We start from the raw sequence: 14,724 nt of genomic DNA, 5'->3' as shown, positions 1-14,724 counted from the left end.
CATGAAACTAATATATGCTTTTTGTTTTTCTTTTCAGAGTACCTGACCCGGATGTGGACGCCACGGAACCATGGCAAAGGCACAGATGCAAGGACACCAAGAGATAAGTATTTTTTCTGACTTGAAGTGCCCCCCACCATCTGTCTTATCAACATGAAACTAATATATGCTTTTTGTTTTTCTTTTCAGAGTTCCTGACCCGGATGTGGACGCCACGGAACCAAGGCAAAGGCACAGATGCAAGGACACCAAGAGATAAGTATTTTTTCTGACTTGAAGTGCCCCCCACCATCTGTCTTGTCAACATGAAACTAATATATGCTTTTTGTTTTTCTTTTCAGAGTACCTGACCCGGATGTGGACGCCACGGAACCAAGGCAAAGGCACAGATGCAAGGACACCAAGAGATAAGTATTTTTTCTGACTTGAAGTGCCCCCCACCATCTGTCTTGTCAACATGAAACTAATATATGCTTTTTGTTTTTCTTTTCAGAGTACCTGACCCGGATGTGGACGCCACGGAACCAAGGCAAAGGCACAGATGCAAGGACACCAAGAGATAAGTATTTTTTCTGACTTGAAGTGCCCCCCACCATCTGTCTTATCAACATGAAACTAATATATGCTTTTTGTTTTTCTTTTCAGAGTTCCTGATCCGGATGTGGACGCCACGGAACCAAGGCAAAGGCACAGATGCAAGGACACCAAGAGATAAGTATTTTTTCTGACTTGAAGTGCCCCCCACCATCTGTCTTGTCAACATGAAACTAATATATGCTTTTTGTTTTTCTTTTCAGAGTACCTGACCCGGATGTGGACGCCACGGAACCAAGGCAAAGGCACAGATGCAAGGACACCAAGAGATAAGTATTTTTTCTGACTTGAAGTGCCCCCTACCATCTGTCTTGTCAACATGAAACTAATATATGCTTTTTGTTTTTCTTTTCAGAGTACCTGACCCGGATGTGGACGCCACGGAACCAAGGCAAAGGCACAGATGCAAGGACACCAAGAGATAAGTATTTTTTCTGACTTGAAGTGCCCCCCACCATCTGTCTTGTCAACATGAAACTAATATATGCTTTTTGTTTTTCTTTTCAGAGTACCTGACCCGGATGTGGACGCCACGGAACCAAGGCAAAGGCACAGATGCAAGGACACCAAGAGATAAGTATTTTTTCTGACTTGAAGTGCCCCCCACCATCTGTCTTATCAACATGAAACTAATATATGCTTTTTGTTTTTCTTTTCAGAGTTCCTGATCCGGATGTGGACGCCACGGAACCAAGGCAAAGGCACAGATGCAAGGACACCAAGAGATAAGTATTTTTTCTGACTTGAAGTGCCCCCCACCATCTGTCTTGTCAACATGAAACTAATATATGCTTTTTGTTTTTCTTTTCAGAGTACCTGACCCGGATGTGGACGCCACGGAACCAAGGCAAAGGCACAGATGCAAGGACACCAAGAGATAAGTATTTTTTCTGACTTGAAGTGCCCCCTACCATCTGTCTTGTCAACATGAAACTAATATATGCTTTTTGTTTTTCTTTTCAGAGTACCTGACCCGGATGTGGACGCCACGGAACCAAGGCAAAGGCACAGATGCAAGGACACCAAGAGATAAGTATTTTTTCTGACTTGAAGTGCCCCCCACCATCTGTCTTGTCAACATGAAACTAATATATGCTTTTTGTTTTTCTTTTCAGAGTACCTGACCCGGATGTGGATGCCACGGAACCAAGGCAGAGGCACAGATGCATGGACACCATGAGATAAGTATTTTTTCTGACTTGTAGTGCCCCCCACCATCTGTCTTGTCAACATGAAACTAATATATGCTTTTTGTTTTTCTTTTCAGAGTACCTGACCCTGATGTGGACGCCACGGAACCAAGGCAAAGGCACAGATGCAAGGACACCAAGAGATAAGTATTTTTTCTGACTTGAAGTGCCCCCCACCATCTGTCTTGTCAACATGAAACTAATATATGCTTTTTGTTTTTCTTTTCAGAGTACCTGACCCGGATGTGGACGCCACGGAACCAAGGCAAAGGCACAGATGCAAGGACACCAAGAGATAAGTATTTTTTCTGACTTGAAGTGCCCCCCACCATCTGTCTTATCAACATGAAACTAATATATGCTTTTTGTTTTTCTTTTCAGAGTTCCTGACCCGGATGTGGACGCCACGGAACCAAGGCAAAGGCACAGATGCAAGGACACCAAGAGATAAGTATTTTTTCTGACTTGAAGTGCCCCCCACCATCTGTCTTGTCAACATGAAACTAATATATGCTTTTTGTTTTTCTTTTCAGAGTACCTGACCCGGATGTGGACGCCACGGAACCAAGGCAGAGGCACAGATGCAAGGACACCTAGAGATAAGTATTTTTTCTGACTTGAAGTGCCCCCCACCATCTGTCTTGTCAACATGAAACTAATATATGCTTTTTGTTTTTCTTTTCAGAGTACCTGACCCGGATGTGGACGCCACGGAACCAAGGCAAAGGCACAGATGCAAGGACACCAAGAGATAAGTATTTTTTCTGACTTGAAGTGCCACCCACCATCTGTCTTGTCAACATTAAACTAATATATGCTTTATGTTTTTCTTTTCAGAGTACCTGACCCGGATGTGGACGCCACAGCACCAAGGCAGAGGCACAGATGCAAGGACACCAAGAGATAAGTATTTTTTCTGACTGAAGTGCCCCCCACCATCTGTCTTGTCAACATGAAACTAATATATGCTTTTTGTTTTTCTTTTCAGAGTACCTGACCCGGATGTGGACGCCACGGAACCAAGGCAGAGGCACAGATGCATGGACACCAAGAGATAAGTATTTTTTCTGACTTGTAGTGCCCCCCACCATCTGTCTTGTCAACATGAAACTAATATATGCTTTTTGTTTTTCTTTTCAGAGTACCTGACCCGGATGTGGACGCCACGGAACCAAGGCAAAGGCACAGATGCAAAGACACCAAGAGATAAGTATTTTTTCTGACTTGAAGTGCCCCCCACCATCTGTCTTGTCAACATGAAACTAATATATGCTTTTTGTTTTTCTTTTCAGAGTACCTGACCCGGATGTGGACGCCACGGAACCATGGCAAAGGCACAGATGCAAGGACACCAAGAGATAAGTATTTTTTCTGACTTGAAGTGCCCCCCACCATCTGTCTTATCAACATGAAACTAATATATGCTTTTTGTTTTTCTTTTCAGAGTTCCTGACCCTGATGTGGACGCCACGGAACCAAGGCAAAGGCACAGATGCAAGGACACCAAGAGATAAGTATTTTTTCTGACTTGAAGTGCCCCCCACCATCTGTCTTGTCAACATGAAACTAATATATGCTTTTTGTTTTTCTTTTCAAAGTACCTGACCCGGATGTGGACGCCACGGAACCAAGGCAAAGGCACAGATGCAAGGACACCAAGAGATAAGTATTTTTTCTGACTTGAAGTGCCCCCCACCATCTGTCTTGTCAACATGAAACTAATATATGCTTTTTGTTTTTCTTTTCAGAGTACCTGACCCGGATGTGGACGCCACGGAACCAAGGCAAAGGCACAGATGCAAGGACACCAAGAGATAAGTATTTTTTCTGACTTGAAGTGCCCCCCACCATCTGTCTTATCAACATGAAACTAATATATGCTTTTTGTTTTTCTTTTCAGAGTACCTGACCCGGATGTGGACGCCACGGAACCAAGGCAAAGGCACAGATGCAAGGACACCAAGAGATAAGTATTTTTTCTGACTTGAAGTGCCCCCCACCATCTGTCTTGTCAACATGAAACTAATATATGCTTTTTGTTTTTCTTTTCAGAGTACCTGACCCGGATGTGGACGCCACGGAACCAAGGCAGAGGCACAGATGCATGGACACCAAGAGATAAGTATTTTTTCTGACTTGTAGTGCCCCCCACCATCTGTCTTGTCAACATGAAACTAATATATGCTTTTTGTTTTTCTTTTCAGAGTACCTGACCCGGATGTGGACGCCACGGAACCAAGGCAAAGGCACAGATGCAAAGACACCAAGAGATAAGTATTTTTTCTGACTTGAAGTGCCCCCCACCATCTGTCTTGTCAACATGAAACTAATATATGCTTTTTGTTTTTCTTTTCAGAGTACCTGACCCGGATGTGGACGCCACGGAACCATGGCAAAGGCACAGATGCAAGGACACCAAGAGATAAGTATTTTTTCTGACTTGAAGTGCCCCCCACCATCTGTCTTATCAACATGAAACTAATATATGCTTTTTGTTTTTCTTTTCAGAGTTCCTGACCCTGATGTGGACGCCACGGAACCAAGGCAAAGGCACAGATGCAAGGACACCAAGAGATAAGTATTTTTTCTGACTTGAAGTGCCCCCCACCATCTGTCTTGTCAACATGAAACTAATATATGCTTTTTGTTTTTCTTTTCAAAGTACCTGACCCGGATGTGGACGCCACGGAACCAAGGCAAAGGCACAGATGCAAGGACACCAAGAGATAAGTATTTTTTCTGACTTGAAGTGCCCCCCACCATCTGTCTTGTCAACATGAAACTAATATATGCTTTTTGTTTTTCTTTTCAGAGTACCTGACCCGGATGTGGACGCCACGGAACCAAGGCAAAGGCACAGATGCAAGGACACCAAGAGATAAGTATTTTTTCTGACTTGAAGTGCCCCCCACCATCTGTCTTATCAACATGAAACTAATATATGCTTTTTGTTTTTCTTTTCAGAGTACCTGACCCGGATGTGGACGCCACGGAACCAAGGCAAAGGCACAGATGCAAGGACACCAAGAGATAAGTATTTTTTCTGACTTGAAGTGCCCCCCACCATCTGTCTTGTCAACATGAAACTAATATATGCTTTTTGTTTTTCTTTTCAGAGTACCTGACCCGGATGTGGACGCCACGGAACCAAGGCAAAGGCACAGATGCAAGGACACCAAGAGATAAGTATTTTTTCTGACTTGAAGTGCCCCCCACCATCTGTCTTGTCAACATGAAACTAATATATGCTTTTTGTTTTTCTTTTCAGAGTTCCTGATCCGGATGTGGACGCCACGGAACCAAGGCAAATGCACAGATGCAAGGACACCAAGAGATAAGTATTTTTTCTGACTTGAAGTGCCCCCCACCATCTGTCTTGTCAACATGAAACTAATATATGCTTTTTGTTTTTCTTTTCAGAGTACCTGACCCTGATGTGGACGCCACGGAACCAAGGCAAAGGCACAGATGCAAGGACACCAAGAGATAAGTATTTTTTCTGACTTGAAGTGCCCCCTACCATCTGTCTTGTCAACATGAAACTAATATATGCTTTTTGTTTTTCTTTTCAGAGTACCTGACCCGGATGTGGACGCCACGGAACCAAGGCAAAGGCACAGATGCAAGGACACCAAGAGATAAGTATTTTTTCTGACTTGAAGTGCCCCCCACCATCTGTCTTGTCAACATGAAACTAATATATGCTTTTTGTTTTTCTTTTCAGAGTACCTGACCCGGATGTGGATGCCACGGAACCAAGGCAGAGGCACAGATGCATGGACACCATGAGATAAGTATTTTTTCTGACTTGTAGTGCCCCCCACCATCTGTCTTGTCAACATGAAACTAATATATGCTTTTTGTTTTTCTTTTCAGAGTACCTGACCCTGATGTGGACGCCACGGAACCAAGGCAAAGGCACAGATGCAAGGACACCAAGAGATAAGTATTTTTTCTGACTTGAAGTGCCCCCCACCATCTGTCTTGTCAACATGAAACTAATATATGCTTTTTGTTTTTCTTTTCAGAGTACCTGACCCGGATGTGGACGCCACGGAACCAAGGCAAAGGCACAGATGCAAGGACACCAAGAGATAAGTATTTTTTCTGACTTGAAGTGCCCCCCACCATCTGTCTTATCAACATGAAACTAATATATGCTTTTTGTTTTTCTTTTCAGAGTTCCTGATCCGGATGTGGACGCCACGGAACCAAGGCAAAGGCACAGATGCAAGGACACCAAGAGATAAGTATTTTTTCTGACTTGAAGTGCCCCCCACCATCTGTCTTGTCAACATGAAACTAATATATGCTTTTTGTTTTTCTTTTCAGAGTACCTGACCCGGATGTGGACGCCACGGAACCAAGGCAAAGGCACAGATGCAAGGACACCAAGAGATAAGTATTTTTTCTGACTTGAAGTGCCCCCTACCATCTGTCTTGTCAACATGAAACTAATATATGCTTTTTGTTTTTCTTTTCAGAGTACCTGACCCGGATGTGGACGCCACGGAACCAAGGCAAAGGCACAGATGCAAGGACACCAAGAGATAAGTATTTTTTCTGACTTGAAGTGCCCCCCACCATCTGTCTTGTCAACATGAAACTAATATATGCTTTTTGTTTTTCTTTTCAGAGTACCTGACCCGGATGTGGATGCCACGGAACCAAGGCAGAGGCACAGATGCATGGACACCATGAGATAAGTATTTTTTCTGACTTGTAGTGCCCCCCACCATCTGTCTTGTCAACATGAAACTAATATATGCTTTTTGTTTTTCTTTTCAGAGTACCTGACCCTGATGTGGACGCCACGGAACCAAGGCAAAGGCACAGATGCAAGGACACCAAGAGATAAGTATTTTTTCTGACTTGAAGTGCCCCCCACCATCTGTCTTGTCAACATGAAACTAATATATGCTTTTTGTTTTTCTTTTCAGAGTACCTGACCCGGATGTGGACGCCACGGAACCAAGGCAAAGGCACAGATGCAAGGACACCAAGAGATAAGTATTTTTTCTGACTTGAAGTGCCCCCCACCATCTGTCTTATCAACATGAAACTAATATATGCTTTTTGTTTTTCTTTTCAGAGTTCCTGACCCGGATGTGGACGCCACGGAACCAAGGCAAAGGCACAGATGCAAGGACACCAAGAGATAAGTATTTTTTCTGACTTGAAGTGCCCCCCACCATCTGTCTTGTCAACATGAAACTAATATATGCTTTTTGTTTTTCTTTTCAGAGTACCTGACCCGGATGTGGACGCCACGGAACCAAGGCAGAGGCACAGATGCAAGGACACCTAGAGATAAGTATTTTTTCTGACTTGAAGTGCCCCCCACCATCTGTCTTGTCAACATGAAACTAATATATGCTTTTTGTTTTTCTTTTCAGAGTACCTGACCCGGATGTGGACGCCACGGAACCAAGGCAAAGGCACAGATGCAAGGACACCAAGAGATAAGTATTTTTTCTGACTTGAAGTGCCACCCACCATCTGTCTTGTCAACATTAAACTAATATATGCTTTATGTTTTTCTTTTCAGAGTACCTGACCCGGATGTGGACGCCACAGCACCAAGGCAGAGGCACAGATGCAAGGACACCAAGAGATAAGTATTTTTTCTGACTGAAGTGCCCCCCACCATCTGTCTTGTCAACATGAAACTAATATATGCTTTTTGGTTTTCTTTTCAGAGTACCTGACCCGGATGTGGACGCCACAGAACCAAGGCAGAGGCACAGATGCAAAGACACCAAGAGATAAGTATTTTTTCTGACTTGAAGTGCCCCCCACCATCTGTCTTGTCAACATGAAACTAATATATGCTTTTTGTTTTTCTTTTCAGAGTACCTGACCCGGATGTGGACGCCACGGAACCAAGGCAGAGGCACAGATGCATGGACACCAAGAGATAAGTATTTTTTCTGACTTGTAGTGCCCCCCACCATCTGTCTTGTCAACATGAAACTAATATATGCTTTTTGTTTTTCTTTTCAGAGTACCTGACCCGGATATGGACGCCACGGAACCAAGGCAAAGGCACAGATGCAAAGACACCAAGAGATAAGTATTTTTTCTGACTTGAAGTGCCCCCCACCATCTGTCTTGTCAACATGAAACTAATATATGCTTTTTGTTTTTCTTTTCAGAGTACCTGACCCGGATGTGGACGCCACGGAACCATGGCAAAGGCACAGATGCAAGGACACCAAGAGATAAGTATTTTTTCTGACTTGAAGTGCCCCCCACCATCTGTCTTATCAACATGAAACTAATATATGCTTTTTGTTTTTCTTTTCAGAGTTCCTGACCCTGATGTGGACGCCACGGAACCAAGGCAAAGGCACAGATGCAAGGACACCAAGAGATAAGTATTTTTTCTGACTTGAAGTGCCCCCCACCATCTGTCTTGTCAACATGAAACTAATATATGCTTTTTGTTTTTCTTTTCAAAGTACCTGACCCGGATGTGGACGCCACGGAACCAAGGCAAAGGCACAGATGCAAGGACACCAAGAGATAAGTATTTTTTCTGACTTGAAGTGCCCCCCACCATCTGTCTTGTCAACATGAAACTAATATATGCTTTTTGTTTTTCTTTTCAGAGTACCTGACCCAGATGTGGACGCCACGGAACCAAGGCAAAGGCACAGATGCAAGGACACCAAGAGATAAGTATTTTTTCTGACTTGAAGTGCCCCCCACCATCTGTCTTATCAACATGAAACTAATATATGCTTTTTGTTTTTCTTTTCAGAGTACCTGACCCGGATGTGGACGCCACGGAACCAAGGCAAAGGCACAGATGCAAGGACACCAAGAGATAAGTATTTTTTCTGACTTGAAGTGCCCCCCACCATCTGTCTTGTCAACATGAAACTAATATATGCTTTTTGTTTTTCTTTTCAGAGTACCTGACCCGGATGTGGACGCCACGGAACCAAGGCAAAGGCACAGATGCAAGGACACCAAGAGATAAGTATTTTTTCTGACTTGAAGTGCCCCCCACCATCTGTCTTGTCAACATGAAACTAATATATGCTTTTTGTTTTTCTTTTCAGAGTTCCTGATCCGGATGTGGACGCCACGGAACCAAGGCAAAGGCACAGATGCAAGGACACCAAGAGATAAGTATTTTTTCTGACTTGAAGTGCCCCCCACCATCTGTCTTGTCAACATGAAACTAATATATGCTTTTTGTTTTTCTTTTCAGAGTACCTGACCCTGATGTGGACGCCACGGAACCAAGGCAAAGGCACAGATGCAAGGACACCAAGAGATAAGTATTTTTTCTGACTTGAAGTGCCCCCTACCATCTGTCTTGTCAACATGAAACTAATATATGCTTTTTGTTTTTCTTTTCAGAGTACCTGACCCGGATGTGGACGCCACGGAACCAAGGCAAAGGCACAGATGCAAGGACACCAAGAGATAAGTATTTTTTCTGACTTGAAGTGCCCCCCACCATCTGTCTTGTCAACATGAAACTAATATATGCTTTTTGTTTTTCTTTTCAGAGTACCTGACCCGGATGTGGATGCCACGGAACCAAGGCAGAGGCACAGATGCATGGACACCATGAGATAAGTATTTTTTCTGACTTGTAGTGCCCCCCACCATCTGTCTTGTCAACATGAAACTAATATATGCTTTTTGTTTTTCTTTTCAGAGTACCTGACCCTGATGTGGACGCCACGGAACCAAGGCAAAGGCACAGATGCAAGGACACCAAGAGATAAGTATTTTTTCTGACTTGAAGTGCCCCCCACCATCTGTCTTGTCAACATGAAACTAATATATGCTTTTTGTTTTTCTTTTCAGAGTACCTGACCCGGATGTGGACGCCACGGAACCAAGGCAAAGGCACAGATGCAAGGACACCAAGAGATAAGTATTTTTTCTGACTTGAAGTGCCCCCCACCATCTGTCTTGTCAACATGAAACTAATATATGCTTTTTGTTTTTCTTTTCAGAGTACCTGACCCGGATGTGGACGCCACGGAACCAAGGCAAAGGCACAGATGCAAGGACACCAAGAGATAAGTATTTTTTCTGACTTGAAGTGCCCCCCACCATCTGTCTTATCAACATGAAACTAATATATGCTTTTTGTTTTTCTTTTCAGAGTTCCTGACCCGGATGTGGACGCCACGGAACCAAGGCAAAGGCACAGATGCAAGGACACCAAGAGATAAGTATTTTTTCTGACTTGAAGTGCCCCCCACCATCTGTCTTGTCAACATGAAACTAATATATGCTTTTTGTTTTTCTTTTCAGAGTACCTGACCCGGATGTGGACGCCACGGAACCAAGGCAAAGGCACAGATGCAAGGACACCAAGAGATAAGTATTTTTTTCTGACTTGAAGTGCCCCCTACCATCTGTCTTGTCAACATGAAACTAATATATGCTTTTTGTTTTTCTTTTCAGAGTACCTGACCCGGATGTGGACGCCACGGAACCAAGGCAAAGGCACAGATGCAAGGACACCAAGAGATAAGTATTTTTTCTGACTTGAAGTGCCCCCCACCATCTGTCTTGTCAACATGAAACTAATATATGCTTTTTGTTTTTCTTTTCAGAGTACCTGACCCGGATGTGGACGCCAGGGAACCAAGGCAGAGGCACAGATGCAAGGACACCAAGAGATAAGTATTTTTTCTGACTTGAAGTGCCCCCCACCATCTGTCTTGTCAACATGAAACTAATATATGCTTTTTGTTTTTCTTTTCAGAGTACCTGACCCGGATGTGGACGCCACGGAAACAAGGCAGAGGCACAGATGCAAGGACACCAAGAGATAAGTATTTTTTCTGACTTGAAGTGCCCCCCACCATCTGTCTTGTCAACATGAAACTAATATATGCTTTTTGTTTTTCTTTTCAGAGTACCTGACCCGGATGTGGATGCCACGGAACCAAGGCAAAGGCACAGATGCAAGGACACCAAGAGATAAGTATTTTTTCTGACTTGAAGTGCCCCCCACCATCTGTCTTGTCAACATGAAACTAATATATGCTTTTTGTTTTTCTTTTCAGAGTACCTGACCCAGATGTGGACGCCACGGAACCAAGGCAGAGGCACAGATGCAAGGACACCAAGAGATAAGTATTTTTTCTGACTTGAAGTGCCCCCCACCATCTGTCTTGTCAACATGAAACTAATATATGCTTTTTGTTTTTCTTTTCAGAGTACCTGACCCGGATGTGGACGCCACGGAACCAAGGCAGAGGCACAGATGCAAGGACACCAAGAGATAAGTATTTTTTCTGACTTGAAGTGCCCCCCACCATCTGTCTTGTCAACATGAAACTAATATATGCTTTTTGTTTTTCTTTTCAGAGTACCTGACCCGGATGTGGACGCCACGGAACCAAGGCAGAGGCACAGATGCAAGGACACCAAGAGATAAGTATTTTTTCTGACTTGTAGTGCCCCCCACCATCTGTCTTGTCAACATGAAACTAATATATGCTTTTTGTTTTTCTTTTCAGAGTACCTGACCCGGATGTGGACGCCACGGAACCAAGGCAAAGGCACAGATGCAAGGACACCAAGAGATAAGTATTTTTTCTGACTTGAAGTGCCCCCCACCATCTGTCTTGTCAACATGAAACTAATATATGCTTTTTGTTTTTCTTTTCAGAGTACCTGACCCGGATGTGGACGCCACGGAACCAAGGCAAAGGCACAGATGCAAGGACACCAAGAGATAAGTATTTTTTCTGACTTGAAGTGCCCCCCACCATCTGTCTTGTCAACATGAAACTAATATATGCTTTTTGTTTTTCTTTTCAGAGTACCTGACCCGGATGTGGACGCCACGGAACCAAGGCAAAGGCACAGATGCAAGGACACCAAGAGATAAGTATTTTTTCTGACTTGAAGTGCCCCCCACCATCTGTCTTGTCAACATGAAACTAATATATGCTTTTTGTTTTTTCTTTCAGAGTACCTGACCTGGATGTGGACGCCACGGAACCAAGACAAAGGCACAGATGCAAGAACACCAAGAGATAAGTATTTTTTCTGACTTGAAGTGCCCCCCACCATCTGTCTTGTCAACATGAAACTAATATATGCTTTTTGTTTTTCTTTTCAGAGTACCTGACCCGAATGTCGATGCGACGGACCAAGACAAAGGCACAGATGCAGAACACCAAGAGATAAGTATTTTTTCTTACTTGAAGTGCCCTCCACCATCTGTGTTGTCAACATGAAACTAATATATACTTTTTGTTTTTCTTACAGAGTACCTGACCCACATTTTACTTGCTTCAAACAGGCCGTTAGACGAGGACCATTCACACAACACATTTTGTCTGCGATAATCTACTTTTCTCTAGATTCAGAGTTCACAAATGAATAATACAACTTGATTAAAGCCTAGAAACACAAATATTGACACATGAAAACCAGTGTCAGATAGAAAGTCAGAATGCCACTTATGCATAAAAATTGAAAAGGCTTTGAAATGCTTATTTTGACAATATAATGCCAAAATGGGACATTTTTGCAGAATTTCTATCAAATAAAAGTTTAAATCCTTTAGTTTCATGCTATTTGACAAATTGGCACCATTAAATCATTCAGGGAAGTTGCCAAAGTACAGATTCTATATTTACTGATTTCATCTCTTAGGCCCGAGAACACAGTTATTTCGTAGTGCATTTCTTTTAGACAATAAATGAAAATTAAAAATATCCCACCTGTGCTTATTCTCAATAATATTTTTACAGTGTGGTGTACTACTTTTGGGACAAATTATATCAAAATTATAGAAAACTTCATCAGCTCTTAACTCAAAATATGGACAATTTTATGTTAAGGGTGGTCTTGAATTCTTTTGACAGCTTCCGAAATACTTATTTTTAACCTTTTTTAGCTGGACCAAATCACTACTTTACTTTAAAATTCATGACCCAAATTTTTTTACGCTGTAATTTCATCCCCCTACTTGCTATTTGAGGCATAAAACATGAAGAAATAAATTTGGAAAGGGTATAAAACAAAATTGCAAGTAGCACATTGTCCACACTAGGGACTATATTCGTGGACAACGAAAATCAAAGGACAATAACTGTGTTCATGGACCATATGTTACATCCCATATTTGTAATTGTACAGTTGTAGCACTGTCATGACTATTAAATAACCACCATATCTGATTCTGACAATTTGAAGAGAGAGATCGACAATTAAGGATCATAATCAGCACTAAATAGTAGCTACATTATATATAATCACTATCAAAAAAACTTTACTTGTCAGCAAAATGTAGAATATAATGAAAATAAGAAGAATTTGACCTTACCTGACTTCACATTGTTTTCCACCGCTTCCTATATCCGGTGGTGATGATACACAGTGGTCATATAATGCACTACATTTCCTCTTAATGTTTTAATAGCCAAATACTATGAGTGCTTGGATTTCCTTTATTTTGTTGAAAAGACCTCTTTATCTCTTTGGCCTTTTCTAATGGGAGATAACTCAAAATATTTTTTTTACTCTTGTGGAAATCTTAATTATTTCATAATTTCCGCAATTTTCCAGTATTAATAAACACCAGAACAAATGTGTGCATTTCTTCATTTAGACATTTGTTCCATTCTTATTGACATGAGCCTTGTACAAAGTGTTTATGCATAGTGAAGGTAAAAATAATTATGAATAAACTTTTATTTATTGACACTTATATTTGATATCCCATCCAGTATTCCAGTTTCACTATTTGAAATGATTTTAAAATTTTTTCCTAATTTTATTAACTTTTTAGAATATTTTCTTACATTTTTCACTGTATCGCTAGATTTTTTTCTATATCCACAGTATTCTGTTTACTGATATATATCCCAATTAAACAGGTGCTGAGTCTTTATATTATATCCAGAAATTTGTGATTTTTGATAATTTCCAATATCACTTTCAAAATAATTATCCTCACTTAAATTTACATATTTTTTTGTTTATTTTTCACTATATCACTTGATTTTTCTATATCCACATTATTCGGTTTTTATTGCATTTCCCATGATATATGTCCCAATTAAACAATATAAGATCCAGAATTTTATAATGATTATTTCCAATATCACATTCAAAATTGTTATTCTCACATTATGAATTTTTTAGAATATTTTACTTTTATTTTTCACTTTATCACTAGATTCGACTATATCCACTGTATTCACATTTATTTCATTTCTAATATATATCGCATTTAAACAGGTGAATCATCTTCATATTAGGTCCAGAATTTTTTAATGATAATTTTCAAAATCATATTTAAAAGCCACAGAAACATGTTGGATAAACTTATTTCTTCTACTTGCATTCCAGTTTTGAATTTTTTTACCTTTTAGATTAACTAAATCCCATTTTTTTTCATGTATAAGCCACACAAAACATTTTGAATGAATTATTTCCTCCTTGATACATTCATAACAATTCATTCTAAAAAAAACCAAGTCACATTTTAAGAAGTAAAATTATATGGCATCTTAAGAAGTTAATTCAAATAAAAAAATCCCAATATGTTATGCACATTGATTCCAATAGATTTCAAACACTGAATAATATTCCAAATGAAAAATTTGAACGGACATTTGAAGAAATGCATAACATATCCATCTGAAAACTGAAACTGAAAACACCTGAATAGCTTCTTCTTGTTTCACTGACAACTGGATAATACCATGTATAAGGGTTAAAAATTTAAAGATTCATATATTATGTAAAAACAGTTTTCATTTTCATACATGTTAACATGCAGTTAAGAAAATCTCTTACTGATTTAGATTTTTGGGTCAAAATTAAATAAATCATTTATATTGGGGATTTAAAACAATGAAAACCAATAATATGTTCTTCCCTATCAATTTTATAATAGAATAACCCTAGGTGAAGAAAAACTTCAGGAAAAAAGCATGCT

At 40.9% G+C, this 14,724-nt stretch overlaps 1 long non-coding RNA gene across 1 annotated transcript in view; it reads right to left on the bottom strand.

Annotated features, from left to right (window-relative positions):
* LOC127734980 (uncharacterized) overlaps nt 1–13,587 on the bottom strand; it is a 78,596-nt gene extending 65,009 nt beyond the window's left edge. The window contains exon 1 of the long non-coding RNA XR_007997903.1: nt 13,105–13,587. This is a non-coding gene — a long non-coding RNA (uncharacterized LOC127734980). The remainder of the gene's footprint in view (nt 1–13,104) is intronic.
* Between the last annotated feature and the right edge of the window lie 1,137 nt (nt 13,588–14,724).

The sequence above is a fragment of the Mytilus californianus genome, unplaced genomic scaffold, assembly GCF_021869535.1.
Source record: "Mytilus californianus isolate M0D057914Y unplaced genomic scaffold, xbMytCali1.0.p SCAF_3, whole genome shotgun sequence".
Classification (NCBI taxonomy): Eukaryota; Metazoa; Mollusca; class Bivalvia; order Mytilida; family Mytilidae; genus Mytilus; species Mytilus californianus.
Note: the sequence above shows the minus strand (reverse complement) of the source record. Positions and strands in the feature narration are given on the sequence as shown.